This window comes from Heptranchias perlo, chromosome 32, assembly GCF_035084215.1.
Source record: "Heptranchias perlo isolate sHepPer1 chromosome 32, sHepPer1.hap1, whole genome shotgun sequence".
Lineage (NCBI taxonomy): Eukaryota > Metazoa > Chordata > Chondrichthyes > Hexanchiformes > Hexanchidae > Heptranchias > Heptranchias perlo.
The window spans coordinates 28527555-28555290 of NC_090356.1; the positions used below are offsets into that span (position 1 = coordinate 28527555).

Below are 27736 nucleotides of genomic sequence, written 5' to 3' on the forward strand. Positions count from 1 at the left end.
CATGATTGGCCATTGTTTTAATTCTATGTAACAAAGTTGTAACCTCAGGATCTGCGCATCTCTAACCTGCAAGTCCCAACAATCTTGTTACTAAGAAACGGACATTTCTCCCATTTTTCACAAAGGAAAATATAGCCCCTAGTTTCAGTTATACATGGGAAGTGATTTATAATGCCCACAGTGAAGATTTTGCAGTTGACAACTTCATTCACTTAAAGAAGCTACGAAAACACGGAATGTTAAAAGGTTATTCGGCCCACGAAGCCTGAGTTTTCCACAGACCTTGTACAATTTGCTTCATCAAGAAATCCATTCCAAAGGGAGCTCCCCCTGCTCATCAAAGGGCTCATTTATTGCTCATCAATAAAACTCCAGAATCTTGCAGCCTACATTATTTGGCCCCACATTTCCTCGGGGATTCCACTATAATGCTGGCAGGAGTCCGGTGGAACCCCCTGGAAACAGCTTTTTTTTAAATTCAAAATATACTTTATTCCATAAAATGTAAAGATACACATGGTTTATACACAGTTCAAATAGATGACACAAAATGCAGCACAGCAGTTCAAAGCAATACAGTACAGATCTATACACTATGATCTCATTGTTACAATTTTAAAAACACAGTACATATTTTCTGATACATGCTGTACAATACAAGGTGGGGTGGTATTATACGGTGGCCTTTCCCCATAGAGCCTTTGTGTAGGCCGCACCTCGCTTCAGTACGTCCCACAGCACATACTCCTGGACCTTGGAGTGTGCCAGTCGGCAACACACTCGGTTGTGGACAGCTCCTTCAGCTGGAAGACCAGCAGGTTTCAGGCGGACCAAAGGGCTCCTTCACCAAGTCGATGGACTTCTAGCCGTAGGTGATATCCGTCTCGGTGTGCGTCCCGGGGAACAGACCGTAGAGCACAGCAGCCTGTGTTACTGAGCTGTTGGGGATGAACCAACGCAACTCTCTCCACACCCTCTGTGCGAAGGGGCAGTACATCAGGAGGTGGACGATGGTCTCCTACCCGCCGCAGCCTTGAGGGCAGCTCGCGGTGGCTCTGAGATTCCGTGCGTGTAGGAAGGACCACACTAGGAGGGCCTTTCTCACCACCATCCAGGCTACATCCTGGTGCCTGAGGGTCAGTTCTGGTGACGAGACGTTCTGCCAAATGGCATCGACCATCTGATCGGGGAAAAGCCCGATCGAGTCCATCCTCTCCTTTCCTTGCAGAACTCTCAGGATGTTTTGTGTCGACCACTGTCTGACAGCCTTGTGGTCGAAGGGGTTCCTCCTCAGGAACTTCTCCACCCGGGACAGGTGGGACCCGGTTGCACTGAGTCCCCATCATTTCCGGGATTTTCCAGTCAGCCTTGCAAGGGGCAGAACCTCAGCCTACCCTTGCAAAGTTAATATCAGCATACAGTGTAGATGTAGATTCACCAGGATGATGCCAGGGAGGGGAAACTATAGTTTTGAGGCAAGACGTAATACTGGAACTATTGCCAGTAGAGCAGAGAAAGCTAAGAGGAGTTTGTGATATCTGTTCATTTAACTTATTATTCAGTGTTCCCTGCATGGATTGTACCACTTGTGGAGAGCATGCCTACTACAAAGGGTGTGTTGGGGGGGGTGGCATTGAGCACTGCAGCAGATTTAAAGGAGCAGGCCCATTTGAGCAGTTCAACCCTGGAGCTGAAGTAATTGCACAAAATGCTTTAGAATAGATGGCTGAGCGCAGAGTTTGGGCCCAGGGGAAAGGACGAATTGCTCTTTTACAGCAGAGCCCTGGAGGTAATGCTGAGGGAGGTGCGTTAAAGGATGGTTGCCATGCTTGGTGCAGAAGGTCCTTTTCCTCAAAAGTTTGTTGCCTTGGCTCCCTGGGAGGAGATGGCAGGGCAGGTGGATACCATACAACAGCAGAGACCATTGGCACCAACGAGAAGTTTAAGAAAGAAAGACTTGCATTTATATAGCGCCCTTTCATGTCCTCAGGATGTCCCTAAGCACTTTACAACTAATGAAGTACTTTTGAAATGTAGTCACAGTTGTAGTGTAGGAAACACCCAGCACCAAATTTGTGCACAGCAAGGTCCCATAAACAGCAATGTGATAATGACCAGATAATCTGTTTTTAGGTGTTGGTTGAGGGACAAATATTGGTCAGGGCACCAGGGAGAACTCCCCTGCTCTTCTCTGAAATAGTGCCATGGAATCTTTTACGTCCACCTGAGAGGGCGGAGAGAGCCTCAGTTTAACGTCTTATTCCGACAGTGCAGTGCTCCCTCAGAGTTTTAGCCTAGATTTTGTGCTCAAGTCTCTGGACTCAGAGGTGAGAGTGCTACAGTTTAACACATTGAAGAAGTTTGACAAGGTAGTGGTATCCTGAAGGTAGCTGCTTCGAGCTAATTCTCTTCCACCACAACCATCTGCACCATGATTTTGGGTGATGGGTTTAAATTTTCCAATATGTGCACCCAATACACAAAACTCTTTGACAGGAGCACTAAAGACTAAAATGCATCCAATTGGGGAGCGATCTTGTGTAGCGCACCTGCCCAATGAAGCTGGCGGCAGAACTATGGCAAATCCACTTTCCTCATTAGGCTGGTTGGGCCTGTCGTGACCCCAGAGGTCATGGGGGGGGGGGAAGAGCGAATTCTGCTTGCTCGGACTCCGTCCGAGGGTCTCCGGAGAGTTCGAGGGGAGGGGGGCAATCAGGAGGGGGTTAGCAGCCCGGGGTTTTAATGTGGATCCGGGAGGAGCACACCGCATTTAGGTAAGTATTTTTGTAAAAATAGCAGCCTGCCTAACCAGGGGTCCTTACGTTGACCTAGTAATCCTGAAAACAGCCAGCCCGACACCTGCTACATTCAGGATGAACCAATTTCCAGCCTGGGTTTTAAAACAGGCGTTAGGTCCCTTGTTAGAATATTCAAGTGGCCTAACGCCTGTTTTAGGCAGCCACCAGGTACATCTCTACGGCGCCCAAAACAATTTGACGTGGCACGTGTTTCTGACGCAGTTCTGGCGTGGGAGTTTGGCTCCCTAAATTGGACCTCTTTGCACCTGCTTTCTGCGTGGAAAACGGGTGTAACAAGGTCCAATTCCAGCCCTGTTGTATTTGCTTCAGTGGAAGCAGAGATATTAATTGCATTTCACTTCCTGCACCAGGCTATCTTGATGTGGGGGCCACCATTTTGGCATATTTGCTTAGTTTCATTACCAACTGTTCCTACAGCATTGCTGACAGCTAGGCTTGGCACTCAGTGTCTGTTTTCCAGGACATAGATATAAGATTAAATGTAAGAGATATAGGATGGAGAACATGAGAAATATTTCTACATGGAGGGCTGTGAACCTGTGGAAAGCAACACTGGAGTTTGTGATTGTATCAGAGACCAGGGCTGGGTATTTCCACAGAGCTGCTACTGCTTGGCCACCATAAAGTCACTGGAAGTGCGGCAGGAACTTTGTTTCCACAAGTAGATGAGTTTCCAATGCACTTCTGGGATATTACACTGGTGGAGCGGGACCGGCTCCGTAGGAAATTCCCGGCCCATGTCAACATTTAAAAATAGGTTAGATAGGTGGTTGAAGGAAAAGGGGATAAAAGGATATGGGAATAGGCTGGGCAGATGGATTATGACTGTTGCTCATGTAGAAGATGAACACCAACACAGACTGGTTGGGCTGAATGGCCTGTTTCTGTGTTCTAATTTTTATGTAATTTCTATGCAACTGGGAGCCTATTGCAATTAATGGGACGAGTTATTGTAGTTTTTTTGGCAATGCCAGCTCTCCTCCCCACTGCCTCACCGAAGATGGTGCAACCCTGAAATTGTCAACATCCAATTTTAAGGTAATATCCCAGTTGAAAAAAAGCATATCGTCCTGCTTTATTCAAAGAGTTACTAAAATCCAAATGGGATAGACAGACTTTGGAACCCAAGATATCTATGGCATCAGTTACGGAGAACGCCCACTGCATTTAGAACCTTTGTTAAGAAGGTCTCTACAGTGGATGGTCCTGGAAGTGCCACACGGTACTATGAAGAGCTCAAACACCACAGCACAGATTCAGCTAGCGGACTCCACAGTAGCCATCATACCTTGCAGGGTGCATTGCCCATTCTCAAATCCCTCCACGACTTGACGGAGCTCAAAAAGCAGCATTCCTTTGTATTAAGGCTCTAGACAACACCAGTCCTGGAACTTGGTGCCTGAGGGTGGCTTTGAGCTGGTCCTGAGGTCGATAGGTTCCTGCTCCTCTACTGCCATCTTCACTTGTGCTGTGTGTTTCGCTTCCTCAAAGTCTAAATCCAAATCCCTTGAAGTTGATTTTCCTGTCCTAGTGCTTGCAACGGGTGGAGTAAGTGCCACTCTGAGATGGTGGGCTCAATATCCTATCTGGCTGCATTGGTAGCTTCTCAGAGACACCTCTGGAATCACAAACAAGTATTACAATGGCAGCAACAACACAATCTTTGGGCAAACGTGATTGTGACTGTATATAAATTTGTGAATGAAAATGTGTGTAAAAGATTAACAACAACAGCAACTTGCATTTATATAGCACCTTTAATGTAGTAAAACATCCCAAGGCGCTTCACGGGAGCGACTATCAAACAAAATTTGACACCACGCCAAAGAAGGAGTTATTAGGATAGGTGACCAAAAGTTTCGTCAAAGAGGTAGGTATTAAGGAGCGTCTTAAAGGAGGAGAGAGAGGTAGCGAGGCGGAGAGGTTTAGGGAGCTTAGGGCCTAGGCAGATGAGGGCACAGCCGCCAATGGTGAAGCAATTAAAACCGGGGATGCGCAAGAGGCAAGAATTGGAGGGTTGTAGGGCTGGAGGACGCTACAGAGATAGGGAAGGGAGAGGCCATGGAGGGGAATGAACAATGGACAGGGCAAGTGCCAACACTGGAGCTCGTCCAAACAATATGGGACCTCTTTAACGTAACTGCTCCTTTGCAAGGAGATTGATATTGACCAGCCATGCAGCCTTCCACTTTTTTTTCCGTAACAAATTGCTGCACAGAGTTACTTGGATGTGTATCCAAATTTCTGACCTATGCTCCTCCAGGACAAGGTCCTGCATCACCTCCGGAGACTTACAATTATGAGGTTGATGTCTCCGAATGAATTATCAGACCCTAGATTAAGACATTGAAGGAATGTATCTATATTCCTGGATCTTCCTCTTTTTCTTCCCCTTATTTGGTAATCTTCTCCCCTCCCTTCTCTCCAGTAGGCTTTGCTCCCTGCTGGGGCACAGATCCAGTAGTGCCAGGTGCCCTCTGGTATCTCATAACTCTTCATAATTTTAAAAACCTTTATAAATGTCCTTTTTGCCTTTGATGCTCCAATGGAGATAGACCCAGTGTTTAAGAATAAAGAAAAAAGATGCAAAATAGATTAAAATGGTAGGGAGAAATTATACGGTAGTTAAAATGGATGTACTGAAAAATTGCATGAAATTGTATTTTGCAAGATTTTATATCATTGTGGAGATTCATGAAAAAAGGATGTAATTTGAAGGAAATTAATGTAAAATATATAAAATAATATATTAAAATATATTTATGCAATCTGCATCTGTCCAAAAAGGTTGCTTCCTGTAACATTTTTTAAGGTCAATATTTACAATGGAAACTTCCTATGTAAACATTTATAATAGAATTCTGATTGTAAACATTCTAGAATGGGAAAACCATGTGTAAACAATTCACCATGAATGTTTGTTGGTGAACTAATGGGATCACTTTTTTTTAAAAATTTTTTTGTCTATATATAAAATCTGTGCACAAGCAAATATTTTCAATTAATGAGTATGTTTGATTTAATTGTATGGAGTATTTTGAAAATAGGTATGTAATAAAAACATGTATAGAATGATGCATGTGTGTGAGTATCAGTTTCTGGTGGACTGTAGCTGTGAAGTTGGATATGTGATGGTTGGAGGAGATAGGTTGGGAGTTTGAATTGAATTGTTGGAAGGTATGAAACATGAGGGAAGCACAGAGGAGGTAACAGTTGGAGATGCCGAGGGTGGTAAAAGTTGAGTGATGGGGAATGGTGAACGATCTGCACTTATTGGCCTTTCTATAGATTGGTTACATCTATAGATTGGTCACCTTGATAGACTGGTCACCTCAATAGGCAGTCACTTCTGTATAGACTGGTCACCTCTCTATAGACTGGTCATCTCTATAGACTGGTCAAGCCTATAGACTGGTCACCTCTATAGTCAGGTCACTTCTCTATAGATTGGGCACCTCTCTACAGACTGGTCAAGTCTATAGACTGGTCACCTCTCTATAGACTGGTCACCTCTCTAGAGACTGGTCAAGTCTGTAGACTGGTCAAGTCTGTAGACTGGTCAAGTCTGTAGACTGGTCACCTCTCTATAGACTGGTCACCTCTATAGACAGGTCACCTCTATAGACAGGTCACCTCTCTATAGACTGGTCACCTCTCTATAGACTGGTCAAGTCTATAGACAGGTCACCTCTCTATAGACTGGTCAAGTCTATAGACTGGTCACCTCTCTATAGACTGGGCACCTCTATAGACAGGTCACTTCTCTATAGACTGGTCACCTATCTATAGATTAGTCATTTCTCTATTGTGGCCATGTTCATGGATCAAAATGACTTTCCGTTAAGGGGAATGTAAAATGTCCTCCTCAGTCCAGTCATCTGCACTTTCACATATTATGGGACTTTTTTGGCTGTTTTGTATACACTATTGTATACACTAGCTGTATATTAAACCTGTGGGCAATAATCAGTAGCTTGAAAAAAAGGGAGTGCAAAATAGCTTCTGCATAATACTTTTCAGGTGGTAATTTTAAAACATTAATTTTGATTCTGGTTTGATCCACCCTTTTACATCCATGTCATTTGCTAAATATAACTTGAGACATCCTTAGTAGTCCTATTTCATTGCCTTGACTGTCATTTATTCTTTATAAGTCCTTGCATTTAATTAGTTTACAGATTTTGATGATGTGTCATTTGGTTTACATAAGAACATAAGAAATAGGAGCAGGAGTAGGCCAATCGGCCCCTCGAGCCTGCTCCGCCATTCAATAAGATCATGGCTGATCTGGTCCTAACCTCAAATCTAAATTCATGTCCAATTTCCTGCCCGCTCCCCGTAACCCCTAATTCCCTTTACTTCTAGGAAACTGTCTATTTCTGTTTTAAATTTATCTAATGATGTAGCTTCCACAGCTTCCTGGGGCAGCAAATTCCACAGACCTACTACCCTCTGAGTGAAGAAGTTTCTCCTCATCTCAGTTTTGAAAGAGCAGCCCCTTATTCTAAGATTATGCCCCCTCGTTCTAGTTTCACCCATCCTTGGGAACATCCTTACCGCATCCACCCGATCAAGCCCCTTCACAATCTTATATGTTTCAATAAGATCGCCTCTCATTCTTCTGAACTCCAATGAGTAGAGTCCCAATCTACTCAACCTCTCCTCATATGTCCGCCCCCTCATCCCCGGGATTAAGCGAGTGAACCTTCTTTGTACTGCCTCGAGAGCAAGTATGTCTTTTCTTAAGTATGGAGACCAAAACTGTATGCAGTATTCCAGGTGCGGTCTCACCAATACCTTATATAACTGCAGCAATACCTCCCTGTTTGTTAGCAGACTGTGACCCCTGTCAGTTCTGCCACTTAATTTGCTAAGGCCAGCCCAGAGAGAGTGGAGGGTTTCATGTATGTCTCTGTTGCTCTTAGTTTGACAGATACAGAAGCAGAGAGCACAGCACAAAAGATGGTTTCTGAAACTCAAACAAAAATGTCATAGCAAAGAGGCTGAGGACAGAGTTAGTGATTGCTGAATTCTCTGAGAAGGGAGAGGAAGAAACTTGCTGAACAGTTAAATGTGGGAGGACACGAATCCAGCAGATCACCGTGAAAGACAAGAAGATTAATTTCTTGCACCACAAATTGTGGCAAACAATCGCAAAAGCAAACTGCACCGTACAGGCAATGAGGATGTTAGTGAATCTGGAACTCAAAGCTTCCAATGACACTGGATTCTTTCAAGAAATGTCATAATATTGCTGCTTTTAACATAGGTGGCGAAAGTGCAGATGTATCAGAGGAAGATGTGACTGATGGAGAAATTGCTATCCATAGCGGAGGAGCCTGTGCAATCAAAGCGCGGGAGAAGCGGCTGAGCGGAGCAGAAAGCGCGGGAGAAGTGGGTGAGCGGGACAGAAAGCGCGGGAGAAGTGGGTGAGCGGGACAGAAAGCGCGGGAGAAGTGGGTGAGCGGGACAGAAAGCGCGGGAGAAGTGGGTGAGCGGGACAGAAAGCGCGGGAGAAGTGGGTGAGCGGGACAGAAAGCGCGGGAGAAGTGGGTGAGCGGGACAGAAAGCGCGGGAGAAGTGGGTGAGCGGGACAGAAAGCGCGGGAGAAGTGGGTGAGTGGGACAGAAAGCGCGGGAGAAGTGGGTGAGCGGAGCAGAAAGCGCGGGAGAAGTGGGTGAGCGGGACAGAAAGCGCGGGAGAAGTGGGTGAGCGGAGCAGAAAGCGCGGGAGAAGTGGGTGAGCGGGACAGAAAGCGCGGGAGAAGTGGGTGAGCGGGACAGAAAGCGCGGGAGAAGTGGGTGAGCGGGACAGAAAGCGCGGGAGAAGTGGGTGAGCGGGACAGAAAGCGCGGGAGAAGTGGGTGAGTGGGACAGAAAGCGCGGGAGAAGCGGAGCAGAAAATGAGCAGCACGAGGAATGAAAAAATCAAGAAAAAGTCAAAAGTGACATTACAAGAAGGAGCACCGAGGGTAAGTCAGTAAGTATTCAGTTCATTAGTTAGTGTATATAGTGGTTATTGTTCTTGGTGGTTGGTGTCTTTAGTGGTAGGTTAGTGTTTTTTAGTGGTTAGTGTTTAAGTGTAAGATAAACAATAAATTGCCTTAAACATAAACAAACAGTTTAAATAACTGTTAGCTAACAGAGCGGGAGAGCTGAGGCCTGTAACATGCACATCATGTGCCATGTGGGAACTCCAGAAAACTTTGTGTATCCTGGAAAACCACATGTGCAGGAAATGTCACCAACTGTTCGAGCTGAAGCTCAGAGGCAGAGAGGGAGTGGTTAACCAACAGACAGACTAGGAGGAACAGGCAGGCGGTGCAGGAGTCTCCTGGGAGTGTGGCACTCACAAACCAGTGTTCAGTGAGTAAAAGAAGAGTTCAGAAACAGGAAGGATCAGACACGGGGCAAATGCGAGGCAGACTAAGATGAGTTTGGAGTGCATGTATGTGAACACATGTAATGTAGTAAATAAGGTTGGTGATCCGCAGGCACAAGTCGCCAAATGGGATTACAATATAGTGGCAATAACAGAGACCTAGCTCAAACAACGGGAGGATTGGGTACTTAAAATTCCTGGCTACACGGTATTCAGGAAAGATAGGAAATGAAAGAAAGGTTGGGGGTGGGAGGGTTGGCAATATTGATCAGAGAAACTATTATAGCACTAGAAAGGGCTGATGTAGTTGAGGGGTCAAAGACAGAATGTATTTGGTTACAATTAAGGAACAATAGAGGAACTATTACGCTACCAAATAGTAAGAAGGAGATAGAGGGGAACATTTGCAGGCAAATTACAGAAAGATGCAAGAACTATACAGTAGTAATAATGGGGGACTTCAATTATCCCAATATAGACTCGGACAGTAATGGTGTAAAGGGCAAAGAGGGGGAGGAATTCCTGAAATATGTACAAGAGACGTTTCTGGAACAATGTGTTTCCAGCCCAAGAGGAAGGAAACAGTGCTGGTTCTAGTTCTGGGGAATGAAGTGTGGCAGCTGGAGCATGTTTCAGTGGGGGAGCATTTGGGGAACAGTGATCATAATATCATTAGGTTTAGAATAGTTATGGAAAAGGACAAGGAACAATCAAATGAGAAAATACTTAACTGGAGGAGGGCTAATTTCAGTGAGTTAAAAAGGGATCTTGCCCAGATGGATTAGAATCAAAAATTGGTAGGCAAAACATTAATTGAACAATGGGATGCCTTCAAGGAGGAGTTGATTTGGGTACAGTGTAGACACAGAGTAGAGCTCCCTGGATGACTAAAGACATAGAGATTAAAATGAAACAGAATTTAAGGTTCATAATACAGTAGAGAACCAAGCTGAATACAGGTAGTACAGAGGAGATCTAAAAAAGGGAATAAGAGGGGTAAAGCGAGAATATGATAATAGTTTAGCGGCTAACATAAAAGGGAATCCAAAAGCCTTTTTTTTATTCATTCATGGGATGTGGGTGTCGCTGGCGAGGCCGGCATTTATTGCCCATCCTTAATTGCCCTTGAGAAGGTGGTGGTGAGCCGCCTTCTTGAACCGCTGCAGTCCGTGTGGTGAAGGTTCTCCCACAGTGCTGTGAGGTAGGGAGTTCCAGGATTTTGACCCAGTGACGATGAAGGACGATGAATATGTTTATAAACATATAAGTAGCGAAAGGGTAGCCAAAAGAAGGTGGGACTGATTAGGGATGTAAAAGGAAATCTTTTTGTGGAGGCAGAGGGCATGGCTAAGGTACTAAATGAATACTTTGGACATGGAGTAAACAATGCAGAGGATAGTAACAGACTTCAGGGGGACAGAGATAGACTGGTGAAATGGGCAGACACATGGTAGATGAAATTTAATGCAGAGAAGTGTGAAGTGATGCATTTTGGTAGGAAGAATGAGGCGAGGCAATATAAACTAAACGGTGCAATTTTAAAGGGGGTGCAGGAACAGAGAGACCTGGGGGTGCACATACACAAATCTTTGAAGGTGGCAGGACAAGTTAAGGAGGCTGTTAAAAAGGCACATGGGATCCTGGACTTTAATAATAGAGGCATAGAATACAAAAGTAAGGAAGTTATGCTAAACCTTTATAAAATACTGGTTAGGCCTCAGCTGGAGTATTGTGTTCAATTTTGGGCACCATACTTTAGGAAGGATGTCAAGGCCTTAGAGAGGGTGCAGAAGAGATTTACTAGAATGGTACCAGGGATGAGGGACTTCAGTTATGTGGAGAGAATGGAGAAACTGGGGTTGTTTTCCTGAGAATAGAGAAAGTTAAGGGGAGATTTGATAGAGGTGTTCAAAATCATTAACAGTTTTGACAGAGTAAATAAGGAGAAACTGTTTCTAGTGGCAGAAGGGTCGGTAACCAGAGGGCACAGATTTAAGGTGATCGGCAAAAGAGCCAGAGGTGACATGAGGAAACATTTTTTTACGCAGTGAGTTGTAATGATCTGGAATACACTGTCTGAAAAGGTGGTGGAAGCAGATTCAATAGTAACTTTCAAAAGGGAATTGTATAAATATCTGAAGGGAAAAAATTTACAGGGCTATGGGGAAAGAGCAGGGGAATGGGACTAATTGGATAGCTCTTTCAAAGAGCCAGCACAGGCATGATGGGCCAAATGGCTTCCTCCTGTGCTGGATCTACTATGATACTGTGATATGATAGTTAATGGTTATGATTCTTGCTGACTTTTTAAGAATACTTTTTCCAAAGCAAACAGGGTATTGGGTTGTATTAATAGAACCATTCAGTACAAATTAATAGATACCATTCTGTCATTATACAAACCATTCGTTAGACCGTATCTGGAGTACTGTGCCCAGTTTTGGTCCCCTCACATAGTTGGTGATATAGTGGCCTTGGAAAAGGCGCGGAAGAGAACTACAAGAACGATCTCCAGCTTAAAGAACCTTCGTTACTCAGATAGGTTTAAAGTACTGTATCTATTTACTATAGAGAAGTGTAGACTTAGAGGTTTATAAAATAGTGAAAGGGCTGGATTGCGTGCCTAGTAACAGATTATTTCAGTTTGACAGATTGGGGAGGACCAGGGACATGTGTAATCTATGCCGAAGTTGGAATATGCTTCTTTTCCCAGAGAGTAATGAGCCTCTTGAATACATTGCCGGCTGGTATGGTGGGTGCTGACTCTCTGCATGACTTCAAGAGGGAGCTGAACCGATGCTTGACTGGTGCAGAGATCATATCATACAAAAGGTAAGCGGATTAACAGTTAATGTACGCATGGTCAACTTGATCTCATCCAAAACTCTGCTGCCCGTATCCTAACTCACACCCCTGTGCTCACTGACCTACTGACCATTGACCTCCCAGTCCGGCAACGCCTCGATTTTAAAATTTGCATCCTTGTTTTCAAATCCCTCCATGGCTTTGCCCCTTCCTATGTCTGAAACCTCCTCCAGCCCTACAACCCTCCGAGATATCAGCGCTCCTCCAATTCTGGCCTCTTGCGCATCCCCTGTTTTAACTGCTCCACCATTGGCGGCCGTGTCTTCAGCTGCCTTGGCCCTAAGCTCTGGAATTCCCTCCCTAAACCTCTTTGCCTCTCTACTCCTCTCTCCTCCTTTAAGACGCTCCTTAAAACTTACCCCTTTGACCAAGATTTGGTCAATTGGTCCTAATATTTCCTTCTATGGCTCAGTATCTATTGTGTTTGATAACCACTCCTGTGAAGTGCCTTTGGATGTTTTACTACATTAAAGGCGCTATATAAATGCAAATTGTTGTTGTGGTCTCCTGGACCAGTTTTGATCACCTGAGGGGGTCGGAGAGGAATTTTAGAGTTTTTTCCCCTTATTGGCCCTGGGTTTTTCTGGCCTTTTGCCTCTCCCAAGAAATTACATGGGGGGGGGGGGCGGAGGGGGAAGGGGAAGGAAGTGTCTAGTCATGGTGCTCTAGCCATCATGAGTGTGGGGCTGGCTCGATGGACCAGCTGTCATTTTCGAATCGCTCAATATAAGCACAAAAGTGTTGTGTTCTTTTGTGTGCTCTCAGACAAAAGCTTATCTTTTAAAGGGGAACTCTGCAAAGGTGAGAAAAAGAACAAGGAATGCCTAATGATTGCAATTCTGTGTAACGCTAAGAAGAAAAATGCTGGTACAATTGAAAAATCCACAAATCCTTGTTACTTCAAAATCCTTGAAAGTCATGGTGACATAGTACACAAAGAAACAATATGGATGACCAGAGAAATGGTTCAAGGAATTTGTTTGAAAATAATCACACAGAAAGGCAAAATTCTTCTGTCTGTTGACAATGCTGGCGACTACCCTGTAACAGACTTAAACTTCGGAATGGATTGCACCAAGGTGTTTAAAGTGTGTGGCGATTGTCTGTTGAGAATTTCTGTTGTAGTCATTGCTTTCCAATTTAGATGCCAGTAACAGTGTTATAGATGTGCTGAAGTGCATTACAGTCCATTCATTAGATGAAGCAAGCATGGAACGAGGTCAAACCTTCATCAATTGCTTCCAAGATTCTGGGGGATTTCCACGTTGAGGATGACAATGCTCCAAAAATAGCAGTTGACAACCATAAGCTGTCCGAATTGGTGAATGAAGTTGCCAGATTCACTGCCAATCAATGGGCTTCTGACATTGACTCTTATGCCAACTATCATTTGGAGGATTCAGTAAACGACCTTGTGGATAACCAATACATGAATGAACAGTCACAGTCGGAGCTTGTTGACAGTGAATCAGAGGAAGTGCATGTAAGTCCCATTTGTGCACACCTGTTTTATATCCAGACTGTGGGCATATGATTGAATCACTAAAAGAATCTCTAATCGAAGCTTGAAAGTTAGCGACTGTCAATGAAAGCTTCAACTCAATTCATTAGCAAACAATTAGATTTGTAGCAGCTCGCAGCCAAATACATGAGACAGTCTATGCTAGAGACATTTTACCTTTTGAAAACAGTAATGCTATAATGGCCTTTTAATGTTTTTCTTTAAATTGCTAGTTAAAGTTAAAAGTAAAACTGTAAAAGTTTTCTTTTTAAAATGTTGAAGATACAATTAAGAAGACAGCACAATATGGTAAAGTTTCATTTTGAAGCTGATTGCATTGTTGGTCGCACTATTAATCAAAATAGAGGTTTTAACATGGACTACCTTTAGTTGCCTGTTCATACTGATATGTTTACACCATTGTTTTTTAAGACATTCCACCCTTACAGAGCAGCCAGCTGTAAACCACGGCTAATTGGTCCAACCTGGGGGTGACTGTACTGTTGGGATCTAACTTCACGCTTGCGGAGTTATACAGAAATAGCTGTAAGATAGAGGGAGACACATATTTTAAAGCTTGTGATTAAATGTCAGTGTTGTGTTTTTTTGCAAACTGGTAATTTTCCTCTGTACAGTTGCACAGTCAAGGTTTAGTTAACCACTAATCTGTAATCAAATCAGAAGTCAGTACAATTATGAATCATACACATATAGAGAGCAAAGCAGAGGCATATTTGGGAGCTAGAATTTCTGCCCATTGACTAGGCCACTGATACAATTTTGGCTTTTAATTAAGCTTTTCTCTTTCAACGCTTGTACAGTGCCTCCAGTGTGTGCACCTTGTTCTCATGAATAGGATATATCGTCTAGGTTAAGCAGCCCAGGTCTAACAATTCATCCAATTTTGCTAAATTGCATACTAGGCTCTGCGTAGGCTTGCACTACTTCCTCAGTCTCCTTCAAATGGCACAAACATCGGGGGGTAATTTTGACTTTGGATGATAGTGTAAAGTGAACGATATTGAATCAAATGCCTGTTTTATGTCTCTCAACTTCAATTTGACCTCAATGGAAATGAAAATCAAGAGCGATGTACAACGGGCCGTTGATCTGATATCGCCTGTTTTAAACTATAGCCCAAAGTCAAAATTAACTCGACTCAAATTCAGGCTAAAATAACTGCAAATCTAAAGAATATACCAGTGACTTCTGTAACGGAGTGCTAATACTTTCGATTGGACATATTTAAAATGTCAGAACATTTATTTGTGTATATTTTACAAACGATTGTATATATTTTGCTGGGTTTACTTTTGAACGACTGATGCTAATCACAATGAAAAAATATTGTGTGATTTCTTCTGGTCCTCCCTCTAGGTGCTCTGAATAATCAGAGTTCTCTCGTTCAATGACATATAGTCACACTTTCCTTCCCTATTAAATTTGGGAACTGCCCCAACCCCCACCCCCCAACACCCCCCTCCCACCAAATATCTGTTCACATTTCTCTGTTACCGTGTTCGACAAGTACCTGCAGCCAGGATCTAATTACTAAATTGGGCTTTTCTCTGTTGTTGATCCTTTTTTCTCCAAAATTGCACACTTCACAATTGGATTTATACAGGCACCTTAAGTATCTCATCAACTATTTGAGAAGCATGAAAGGATCATTGTTGTGATTGACTGCTGGTCTCTTATTCTTGCTAACAAAAAATTGTGCACTGTGCACTTGGGATTTTGTTAATGGGTCTTAAATTACACCGAATAATGGTAAGTTAACCCATTTTTTGTGAATGTTTAATTATTTAATTTTATTAAATTATTTTCAATCAGGACCTGGTCTTAATGTTTATATCCAGGAGGGATCCAAGACTAAAAGGTTGAAATCTCTGATAACCTATCCACTGTTCTTATAGCACCTTGTGGCATATTTACACCATTGTGTGAACAGACTTCTGAAACTGCCAGTAATAAGGGGCTAATTGCTCTCTAACACCCATTGATGTTAACAGCTGAGGAACAAGCTTTTCAGTCTTGTTAACACTAAAATTAGATGCCATATAGAGTTAGATATTTTTGCATGAGGCAGATTGAAGAGAAGTGTCACCTTCTTCAAGTGAGAGTATATATTGTAACAGAATTATATTAAGGGTCTCCAGTTCAGTGTAAATCGCAGTCAGTCCCATGTTGTTTACTTCCCATGAGCTTTGTCTTTATAGCAGCAATTAACACATTAAGTCAGTACAGTGAAATATTCACAAAATGCACTGTAAAAATAATAAGGGTTTTGATAGAGTAAATAAGGAGAAACTGGCAGGAGGAAAAAGAACCAGAGGGGAGAGGAGGAATTTTTTTTTACACAGCGAGTTGTTATAACACTGCCTGAAAGGGTGGTAGAAGCAGATTCACTTGTAACTTTCGAAAGGGAATTGGATATATACTTCAAAAGGAAAAATTTGCAGGGCTATGGGGAAAGACAGGGGAGTGGGACTAATTGGATAGCTCTTTCAAAGAGCTGGCACAGGTACGAAGGGCCGAACGGCCCCCTTCTGTGCTGTAAGCACAATCCAATCAGGTTTCCCTCCAATCAGGTTTCCGTCCCTGACACAGTATTGAAACGACCCTTATAAAAGTCACAAATTATATTCTATGTGACTGTATCCATGGTAAACTATCCATCTTTATCTCCCTACTCAACCTGTTTGCAGCCTTTGACACGGTTGACCACACCATCTTCCTCCAACGCCTCTCCTCCGTCGTCCAGCTGGGTGGGACTGCTCTTGTCTGGTTCCATTCCTTTCTATCCTGTTGTAGCCAGAGAATCACTTGCAATGGCTTCTTTTCCCACTCCCGCACCTTTACCTCTAATGTCCCACAAGGATCTATCCTTGCTCTCCTCCTATTTTTCAACTACATGCTGTCCCTTGGCGACATCATCTGAAAACGCAATGTCAGGCTCCACATGTACGCTGATGACACCCAGTTCTACCTCACCTCTCTCGACCCCTCCACTGTCTCTGGTTTGTCACATTGCTTGTCTGACATCCATTAATGAATGAGCAAAAATTTCCTCCAATTAAATATTGGGAAGAGCAAAGCCATTGTCTTCAATCCCCGCCACAAACTCCGTTCCCTAGTAACCAACTCCATCCCTCTCCCTGGCCACTGTCTGAGGCTGAACCAGACCGTTTGCAACCTTGGCGTCCTATTTGACCCTGAGATGAGCTTCCGACCACATATCCGCTCCATCACCAAGACCACCTACTTCCACCTCCATAACATCTCCCGTCTCTTCACCTGCCTCAGCTCATCTGCTGCTGAAACTCTCATCCATACTTTTGTTACCTCCAGACTTGACTATTCCAATGCTGTCCTGGCTGGCCTCCCATCTTCCACCTTCTATAAACTTGAGCTCATCCAAAGCTCCGCTGTCCATATCCAAACTCACACCAAGTCCCGTTCACCCATCATCCCTGTGCTTGCTGACCTACATCGGCTCCCGGTCCGGGAACACCTCGATTTTAAAATTCTCACCCTTGTTTTCAAATCCCTCCATGGCCTCGCCCCTCCCTAACTCTGTAAATTCCTCCAGCCCTACAACCCTCCGAGATCTCTGCGCTCCTCCAATTCTTGCCTCTTGCACATCCCCGATTTTAATCGCTCCACCATTGGCGACCGTGCCTTCAGCTGCCTAGGCCCTAAGCTCTGGAATTCCCTCCCGAAACCTCTCGGCCTCTCCACCTCCCCCTCTTTTAAGACGCTCCTTAAAACCTACCTCTTTGACCAAGCTTTTGATCACCTGTTCTGATATCTCCTTATGTGACTCTGTGTCAAATTTTGTTTGATAACGCTCCTGTGAAGCGCCTTGGGACGTTTTACTACATTAAAGGCGCTATATAAATGCAAGCTGTTGATGTTGTAAGATTCAATGCAAAATTAGAAATAACTTGCCATTCTGTCTTTGTCACTTTTAGTTGTTTGCTCCTCCCTTGCCTTTATTAAGCAGAAAATGTCTTCACATTTTAACTTTTCCATTAAAACATATTTACCAATTTCTCTTCATTTTTTCTGCTAAATTAGAAGAACCTTTTTCTATATTTCCACCACATCTTTCTTTTCATCTCATTCCCTTCGCTCATTGATATTCTCCCTAGAATTTCAGTCATTTCTAATATTTGGCAATATATTTGCTGCCAGTCAAATGATAGGTGTAAACATGAAAGGAAAAATATATTTTAGCTTACAATTTATCCTGTGGATGGTACGCGCTACAGCCACGATGCGTCGGTGGTGAAGGGAGTGAATGTTTAGGGTGGTGGATGGGGTGCCAATCAAGCGGGCTGCTTTGTCCTGGATGGTGTCGAGCTTCTTGAGTGTTGTTGGAGCTGCACTCATCCAGGCAAGTGGAGAGTATTCCATCACATCCTGACTTGTGCCTTGTAGATGGTGGAAAGGCTTTGGGGAGTCAGGAGGTGAGTCACTCACCGCAGAATACCCAGCCTCTGACCTGCTCTTGAAGCCACAGCATTTATATGGCTGGTCCAGTTAAGTTTCTGGTCAATGGTGACCCCCAGGATATTGATGGTGAGGGATTCGGTGATGGTAATGCCGTTGAATGTCAAGGGGAGGTGGTTAGACTCTCTCTTGTTAGAGATGGTCATTGCCTGGCACTTGTCTGGAGCGAATGTTACTTGCCACTTATCAGCCCAAGCCTGGATGTTGTCCAGGTCTTGCTGCATGCGGGCACGGACTGCTTCATTATCTGAGAGGTTGCGAATGGAACTGAACACTGTGCAATCATCAGCGAACATCCCCATTTTTGACCTTATGATGGAGGGAAGGTCATTGATGAAGCAGCTGAAGATGGTTGGGCCTAGGACACTGCCCTGAGGAACTCCTGCAGCAATGTCCTGGGGCTGAGATGATTGGCCTGCAACAACCACTACCATCTTCCTTTGTGCTAGCTATGACTTCATCCACTGGAGAGTTTCCCCCCTGATGCCCATTGACTTCAAATTTACTAGGGCTCCTTGGTGCCACACTTGGTCAAATGCTGCCTTGATGTCAAGGGCAGTCACTCTCACCTCATCTCTGGAATTCAGCTCTTTTGTCCATGTTTGGACCAAGGCTGTAATGAGATCTGGAGCCGAGTGGTCCTGGCGGAACCCAAACTGAGAATCAACGAGCAGGTTATTGGTGAGTAAGTGTCGCTTGATAGCACTGTCAATGACACCCTCCTTCACTTTGCTGATGATTGAGAGTAGACTAATGGGGCGGTAATTGGCCGGATTGGATTTGTCCCGCTTTTTGTGGACAGGACATACCTGGGCAATTTTCTACATTATCGGGTAGATGCCAGTGTTGTAGCTGTACTGGAACAGCTTGGCTAGAGGCGCAGCTAGTTCTGGAGCACAGGTCTTCAGCACTACAGCCGGGATGTTGTCGGGGCCCACAGCCTTTGTTGTATCCAGTGCACTCAGAAGTTTCTTGATATCACATGGAGTGAATTGAATTGGCTGAAGACTGGCTTCTGTGTCGGTGGGGATATTGGGAGGAGGCTGAGATGGATCATCCACTCGGCACTTCTGGCTGAAGATGGTTGTAAATGCTTCAGCCTTGTCTTTGCACTCACGTGCTGGACTCCGCGATCATTGGAGATGGGGATGTTTACAGATCCTCCTCCTCATGTTAGTTGTTTAATTGTCCACCACCATTCACAACTGGATGTGGCAGGACTGCAGAGCTTTGATTTGATCCGTTGGTTGTGGAATCACTTAGCTCTGTCTATAGCATGTTGCTTGCATGTAGCCCTGTGTTGTAGCTTCACCAGGTTGGCACCTCATTTTTAGGTACGCCTGGTGCTGCTCCTGGCATGCTCTTCTATGCTTCTCATTGAACCAGGGTTGATCCCCTGGCTTGTTGGTAATGGCAGAGTGAGGAATATGTCAGGCCATGAGGTTACAGATTGTGCTGGAATACAATTCTGCTGCTGCTGATGGCCCACAGCTCCTCATGGATGCCCAGTTTTGAGCTGCTAGATCTGTTCTGAATCTATCCCATTTAGCATGGTGGTAGTGCCGCACAACATGTTGGATGGTCTCCTCAGTGTGAAGACGGGACTTGGTCTCCATGAGGACTGTGCGGTGGTCACTCCTACCAATACTGTCATGGACAGATGCATCTGAAACAGGTAGATTGGTGATGACGAGGTCAAGTAAGTTTTCCCCCTCGTGTTGGTTTGCTCACCGCCTGCCGCAGGCCCAGTCTGGCAGCTATGTCCTTCAGAACTCGGCTAGCTCGGTCAGTAGTGGTGCTACCGAGCCACTCCTGGTGATGGACATTGAAGTCCCGCACCCAGAGTACATTCTGTGCCCTTGCTACCCTCAGTGTTTCCTCCAAGTGGTATTCAACATGGAGGAGGACTGATTCATCAGCTGAGGGAGGACGGTAGGTGGTAATCAGCAGGAGGTTTCCTTGCCCATATTTGACCTGACACCATGAGATTCCATGGGGTCCAGAGTCAATGTTGAGGACTCCCAGGGCCACTCCCTCCTAACTGCATACCACTGTGCCGCCACCTCTGGTGGGTCTGTCCTGCCGATGGGACTGGACACACCTAGGGATTGAGAGTAGGAATTAGGTGCAGATGGAAGGAGGTGTTAAGTAGACTAGCTAATAGTATAAATTTTTTTAAAAACTCATTCTCGGGATATGGGCATCGCTAGCAAAGCCGGCATTTATTGCCCATCCCTAGTTGCCCTGGAGAAGGTGGCGGTGGGCCTCATTGTTGAACCACTACAATCCATGTGGTGAAATGTTGGGAACTGGGGAGTTCCAGGATTTTGACCTAGCGATGATGAAGGAATGGCGGTATATGCCCGAGTCGGGGTGATGTGGGACATGGAGGGAACTTGGTGGTGATGTTGTTCCCATGCACCTGCTGCCCTTGTCCTTCTAGGTGGTGGAGGTCGCAGGTTTGGGAGGTGCTGTTGAAGAAGCCTTGGCAAGTTGCTGTAGTGCATCCTGTAGATAGTTCACACGTGCGTCGGTGGATGTTTAAGGTGGTGGATGGGCTGCCGATCAAGTGGACTGCTTTGTCTTGGATGGATGTAAGTAATATAAATTTTAAAGTAGAGCAAACTAACAGAACCTCAAAATGGCTGCACGGAAAGTGACAGTGAAGTGTCATTCCTGTAAGCACTAGGAGTTTCAAGCACCAGATGCTGACTTGGGAAAACACTTTGGTGGGAAGTGTCGCCAATTCACTTTGCTCAAGCTGAAAATCTCAGAACTTGAGAAGGAGATGGAGACAATTCGCCTGATCAGGGAGGGACATCAGTTCTTGGAGCGAGAGTTTGAGAGGGAAGTCACGCCAATGAGAGATAGGGATTGTGCAGTCGAGGAGAAAAGAAAGGTGACTATCCGAGGGGTGGGGACAGACAGGAAGGAAAGGTTGGAAAAGGAGTGTCCAGAGCATCTTACACTCGCAGAGATTTGAAGCTCCAACTTCCTGTGGGGCAAATGAGGATTCTGGACACCAACAAATAAGTGATGGTTCAAGGGGGTGGGGGAGATTAGCTAGAAATGCAGTAGTGATGGGGGATTCAATAATTAGATGGGCTGATACAAACTGTTGCAGTCTAAACTGACAATTCTGAATGCTCTATTGCCTCCCAGGTGCGAGGGTAAGGGGCATATCAAATAGACTGGAAAAGATTGGAAAGAACAACGCAGATTATGGGGCGATATGATAGAAATGTATAAAATTATGAAAGATTGAGACTGCTTAGACAAAAGCAGACTGTTTCCAGTAGTTGAAGGTTGAAGAATGAGGGGACATAGATACAGGATTAAATGCAAGAGATTTAGGACAGAGGGCAGCAGAAATTTCTTTACACAGAGTTGTGAGGCTGTGGAATTCACTTCCAGGGTTAGTGGTTGAGGCAGAAACTATGTCAACATTCAAAATTAGATTGGATAGGTGGAGGAAGGAATATGGGAACAGGCGGGGTAAATGTGATTCGAACTATTTGCTCGTGTGGAGGGTAAACACCGGCACAGGTTGGTTCGGCCGAATGGCCTGTTTCCGTGTTGTAACTTCCATGTATTTCTAGGATGGAAGGAACTTGCGTTTATATAACGTCTTTCATGATCTCAGGTTGTCCCAAAGTGCTTTACAGCCAATGAAGTACTTGTGAAGTGTAGTCACTGTTGTAATGTAGGAAATGGGGCAGCCAATTTATGCACAGCAAGGTCCCACAAACAGCAGTGTGATAATGACCAGGTAAACAGTTTTTTAGTGGTGTTGATTGAAGGACAAATAATGGCCAGGTCACTGGGGAGAAATCCCCTGCTCTTCAGTGCTGAGGGATCTTTTACGTCCATCTGAGAAGGCAGACGGGGCCTTGGTTTAACGTTTCATCTGAAAGATGGCACCTCCAACAGTTCAGCACTCCCTCGGTACTGCACTGGAGTGTCATAGAAACATAGAAAATAGGAGCAGGAGGAGACCATTCGGCCCTTCAAGCCTGCTCCACCATTCAACATGATCATGGCTGATCCTCTATCTCAATACCATATTCCCGCTCTCTCCCCATACCCCTTGATGCCTTTTGTGTCTAGAAATCTATCTCGCTCCTTCTTAAATATATTCCGTGACTTGGCCTCCACAGCCTTCTGTGGTAGAGAATTCCACAGGTTCACCACCCTCTGAGTGAAGAAATTTCTCCTCATCTCAGTCCTAAATGTCCTACCCATTATCCTGAGACTGTGACACCCTTGTTCTGGACCCCTCAGCCAGGAGAAACATTCTCCCTGCATCCAGTCTGTCTAGCCCTGTCAGAATTTTATATGTTTCAATGTGATCCCCTCTCATTCTTCTAAACTTGAGTGAATACAGGCCGAGTCGACCCAATCTCTCCTCATACGACAGTCCTTCCATCCCAGGAATCAGTCTGGTGAACCTTCGCTGCACTCCCTCTATGGCAAGTATATCCTTTCTTAGATAAAAAGAGACCAAAACTGCACACGATACTCCAGGTGTGGTCTCACCAAGGCCCTGTATAACTGCAGTAAGACATCCTTGCTCCTGTACTCAAATCCTCAAACCATTTGCCTTCCTAACTGCTTGCTGCACCTGCATGTTTGCTTTCAGTGACTGGTGTACAAGGACACCCAGGTCCCTTTGTACATCAACATTTCCCAATCTATCGCCATTTAAATAATACTCTGCCTTTCTGTTCTTCCTTCCGAAGTGGATAACTTCACGTTTATCCACATTATACTGCATCTGCCATGTATTTGCCCACTCACTCAACTTGTCTAAATCGCCTTGAAGCCTCTTTGCATCCTCCTCACATCTCACAATCCCACCCTAGTTTTGTGTCGTCAGCAAACTTGGAAATATTACATTTGGTTCCCTCATCCAAATCATTGATATATATTGTGAATAGCTGGGGCCCAAGCACTGATCCCTGCGGTACCCCACTAGTCACCACCTGCCACCCCGAAAAAGACCCATTTATTCATACTCTCTGTTTCCTGTCTGTTGACCAATTTTCAATCCATGCCAGTATATTACCACCAATCCCACGTGCTTTAATTTTGCACAGTAACCTCTTATGTGGGACTTTATATCAAAGGCCTTCTGAAAACCCAAATAAACCACATCCACTGGTTGTCCCTTATCTATTCTACCAGTTACATCCTCAAAAAGCTCCAGTAGCTTTGTCAAACATGATTTCCCTTTCATAAATCCATGTTGACTTTGTCTAATCCCATTGATATTTTCTAAGTGTCCTGTTATCACATCCTTTATAATAGACTCTAGCATTTTCCCTACTACTGATGTTAGGCTAACCAGTCTGTAGTTCCCTGTTTTCTCTCTCCCTCCTTTTTTAAATAGTGGGGTTATATTTGCCACCCTCCAATCTGCAGGAACTGTTCCATAGTCTATAGAATTTTGGAAGATGACAACTAATGCATCCACTATTTCCATGGCTACCTCTTTTAGTACTCTGGGATGCAGATTATCAGGCCCTGGGGATTTATCAGCTTTCAATCCCATTAATTTCTCCAGCACTATTTTTTTGACAAATACTAATTTCCTTTAATTCCTCCTTCTCACTAGTCCCTTGGTTCCCTAGCATTTCTGGGGAGTTATTTGTGTCCTCTTCCATGAAGACAGAACCAAAGTATTTGTTTAATTGCACTGCCATTTCCTTGTTCCCCATTATAAATTCTCCCATTTCTGACTGTAAGGGACCTACATTGGTTCTTTTCTTTTTACATACTTGTAGAAACTTTTACAATCCACTTTAATGTTCCTTGCAAGTTTATTCTCATACTCTATTTCCCCCCCTCTTAATCAGCCTGGATTATGTGCTCATGTTTCTGGAGTGGGACTTGAACCAACAACCTTCTGACTCAGAGGCAAGAGTGCTACCACCGAGCCACGGCTGAGTCTGTGCGTATCCAAACTCCAGGGGCCTGGCCTGACTATGCTAATGACCCTGCTCTTGCAATTTTAGTGTGTGTCATCAGGCATCGGTGGGGTGAACCGATCGGAATTTTGGAACCACTGGCTTTACCAACTGAGCCAGAAAGACCAGCATTCTTTACTCTAATCAACTGTTTGGATGAGAAACAAGAAGAAATAAAATTATCCCGTTGAATATAACACCCTTTTATGCAGCTTATCGAAACAGGAGTGTTCCTCACGAGTTGACAGTGGGAATCAGCCTGCCTACCGTACTGTTAACAACCAGATCCGTGCTCACAGTGGTGTGGTTCTTGGGCTGCTTAGTCCATTTTTGCTGCAATTACCTCAGCTTTGCTTTCTTCTCAATAATTATCACACACAGACTAAAACAATAATCAGACTAATTAAGGTGGGAGTAAACTAAAACCACCATATACTTTCCAATTTTGGATTAAAGTGCATAAATGGGCATATTTGCTGACTGGCACTGTTCCTGGATAAACATTTAACCTATTTGTGCTAATCCCTCTATGAACATTTTTGACATTGGTGCTAAATGAATAATGTCTGCATTAAAAGTAAAACACACAGAGGAAATTGTTTTGGTGCACTAAGTGTTTGTAAGGGAACAGAGCAAGTAGAAAAATATACCCAATAGTCTATGCTATGGAATATGAAATAGCATCATAATCTGAGGGTCATTTTCTGAGTGCCCCTGCCTCTGCACATTGGAAAATCATGTTGCCCATAATTTTCTGTCTATTGAAATCAATTACCCCCTGTATGTCCACTTTAAGTTAGAATTGCCTGATAGGTAGGAAAGTACCACTGACTAATGGTTCAGTTCTGTGGCACTTCTGGTTCTGTTGCCCTACAGAAAATTATATTGACTTTTGTTTTTAGCATTCATAAGATTTGAGCGAGGTTAGAGATTAGAAAAAAACTAGTTTTTCCCAGAGGAGAGTGGACACTTGGATCAAACCCGATGGACGATAACTGATTCAGCGTTAGTTGGGACCATTAAAAAGAAGCTGATTGATACCCGTTGAGAAGTGGGATTGAGGATTATAGATTATAGACTTAACAACGTTGCTTGACTTTTTTCCTCCAGGGAAGTCAGGGAAGGAAATTAGTGTTTCCTAAAATGGGGGATTAAGAAATGGCATAGCAGGAAAGTCCATGACAGAATAGTCAGACATGAGCTCTGGTGGAATGGGTGCGATGTGCTGAATGGCCCTTTCTCACTCTGGATTTTCTTATGTCTTCAGCATAAGGGATTTGTAACATGAAGTAATCATCTTCTTGGCAGTTGCCTGATTCTCTTTCTGAAGCTCTCCTAGGTCCTTTATTTTATTATGAAAGAATGTATTTAGTTGCTCAGCAACTTCTTCCTAGAAGAACTGTGGACTCTGAAGTTTGGTATTTTCATGGCCACCCAGGGCAGACTGGATCCCCCGAAAGGGCGCAGGATTATTCGGAATTCTCATGGGAAAAGGGGGACTGATAACACAGCGCTATGGAACCATTCACAGGGGCATCTCCTGGTTTCCTATACGGCCAGTCCACCATTGTGGCCCCCTCTTCACCACATATTCCTCCATGTTTTCTATCTCAGGCTCTGCAAATCTTGGTTTTTTGGCTCTGTGTAATGATGTCCTTTTGTGGAATGTTATGCTGTTGATATTACTGCACGGTGAAATACACTGATTGAAGGCCTAACATCAGTTAGTGAGGTGCTTAATACAGTTATTGAAAAGAAGCTTCACCGGATGGTTTAGCTTACCATTGGAATTACCATGAGGAAACAACAAGTTATATTCTCATGGTTTGACCATAACTATTCTCTACTGGCCATGATTTCTGGCAAAATATTTCCAGACATTACAATTCCTCTGAGTTGGAGCAAGGTGTAAATGATTACATTCACAAGAGATGAACAATTGCTAATTAACAATTTGCCATTTCTCTCCCTCATTATATTTACCTCCACACATTCTCCCTCAATTAAGTAACAATTCTCTCCCCTCCCACAAAATGGAAAACTAATTTTATGTACAGCATATGACCTAACGGTTCCCCCAACTGAGTGACGATAATAAAGGTTGGTCATCATGTTTTTTTAATAATTACTCCATTATCTTTCAGAATGATTCTGGTTTGTGTCTCTCATGGGTATTGAGATGACTTATAATACCAATCTACCTGTGACAGTCATAATCGCTGGCCGTGCACAGGAAGTGTTCTGCAAATTGACCCAACACTTGTTGCGTTCTGCTACTACTCAGAGTTTCCTCTTTTCCTTGTTTAGCTGGGTACATACTAATTTGAATGTACGAGTGTCTTGTTATTTTTTACTATTACTGATTTGGTGGTGTTTTCCAGGGATCAGTGCACCCTTTAGATACTGTTTAAGACTGTCCTTGTACCTGTGATGTTGTCCTCCTTGGCTGCATTTGCCTTCCTTTAGCTGGCAATAAAGCACTTTCTGTGGTAGTCACCAATCAACTGTATTAACTGCATGTCTGCCCATCTGAACTGTGCTCCCTGGATCATGGCCCTGCCTTCTCTCCCTCTGTGTGGTAACTAGCGCATTTCAATAACAAGGTTATGGAAAACTATTTCATGTTCTCAAAGTCAGCTTTATAACGGTCTTATCAATTTGACAGATTTTATTCATGTCAATGAGATATTTCAGCCATTATCAATGGTTGCTGCACATACACATACCAGCAGACAGGGGTACTGTTCTAGTGAGTGCATTCAGGCCTGACTAAGTGATACCAGGGACACAGAGAAGGAGTGAAATTACACGCAACAGTGAGTGTTGAGATCTAACAAACCCAAATGTCCTGTGAATTAGGAACATAAGAACAGGAGTAGACCATTCAGCCCCTCGAGCTTGTACTGCGATACAGTTAGTTCATGGTTGATCTGCACCTCAACTCCATTTACCCGCCTTTGATCTAAATCTCTTAATACCCTTATGTAATAAAAATCTATTCATCTCAGTCTTGAAAATTTTAATTGAGGTCCCAGTACAGTTCCCTGGGGAACACCACTTGTCACATTCCACCAAGCAGAGAACCTAACCTTTATTCCTACTCTCTGTCCCCTACCTTCCAACTAATTACTGACCCATGTCATAAGGTCACTTCCAATTCCGTGTGCTTTCATTTTTGCTAATAATCTCTTGTGTGGGACCTTATCAAATGCCTCCTGGGAGCCCATATAAACAACATGCATAGACACTCCCCTATCCACCATGCTCGTGACCTCCTCAAAAAATTCAAAGGTATTAGTCAGATATGACCTACCTTTCATAAATCCATGCTAACTCTCTTACTTGTCCAAGTGCAGTCACTCTTCCCTGATGATAGATTCCAGTAACTTCCTCACAACTGATATTAAACTGACAGTTCTGCCGTGACCTGGTTTCTCATTCCCTCCCTTCTCAAATAACGGAGTGACATTTGCAATTTTCCAATCCAAAGGCACAATTCCTGAATCTAGAGAACTTTGGAAAATTATGGCTAACACATCTGCAATTTCCTCACCTAATTGAAATAGGATTAACCTTTATTTTAAAGTGACCTGTTTAACTAAGATTAAGACGACCATGGAAGTCCTGTGAGAAGAATATCTGGGGCAATGTCCCCTTGCCTTTATAACCTACCAGTGATTTCTAACCCA

At 43.9% G+C, this 27736-nt stretch overlaps 1 long non-coding RNA gene across 1 annotated transcript; it reads right to left on the reverse strand.

Moving 5' to 3' along the window:
• Positions 1-333: 333 nt before the first annotated feature.
• LOC137300867 (uncharacterized) lies at positions 334-27663 on the reverse strand. The gene is made up of 2 exons (XR_010958172.1): positions 27361-27663; positions 334-4437 (listed from the first exon to the last, which is right to left on the reverse strand). It is a non-coding gene; the product is annotated as an uncharacterized lncRNA (long non-coding RNA).
• Between the last annotated feature and the right edge of the window lie 73 nt (positions 27664-27736).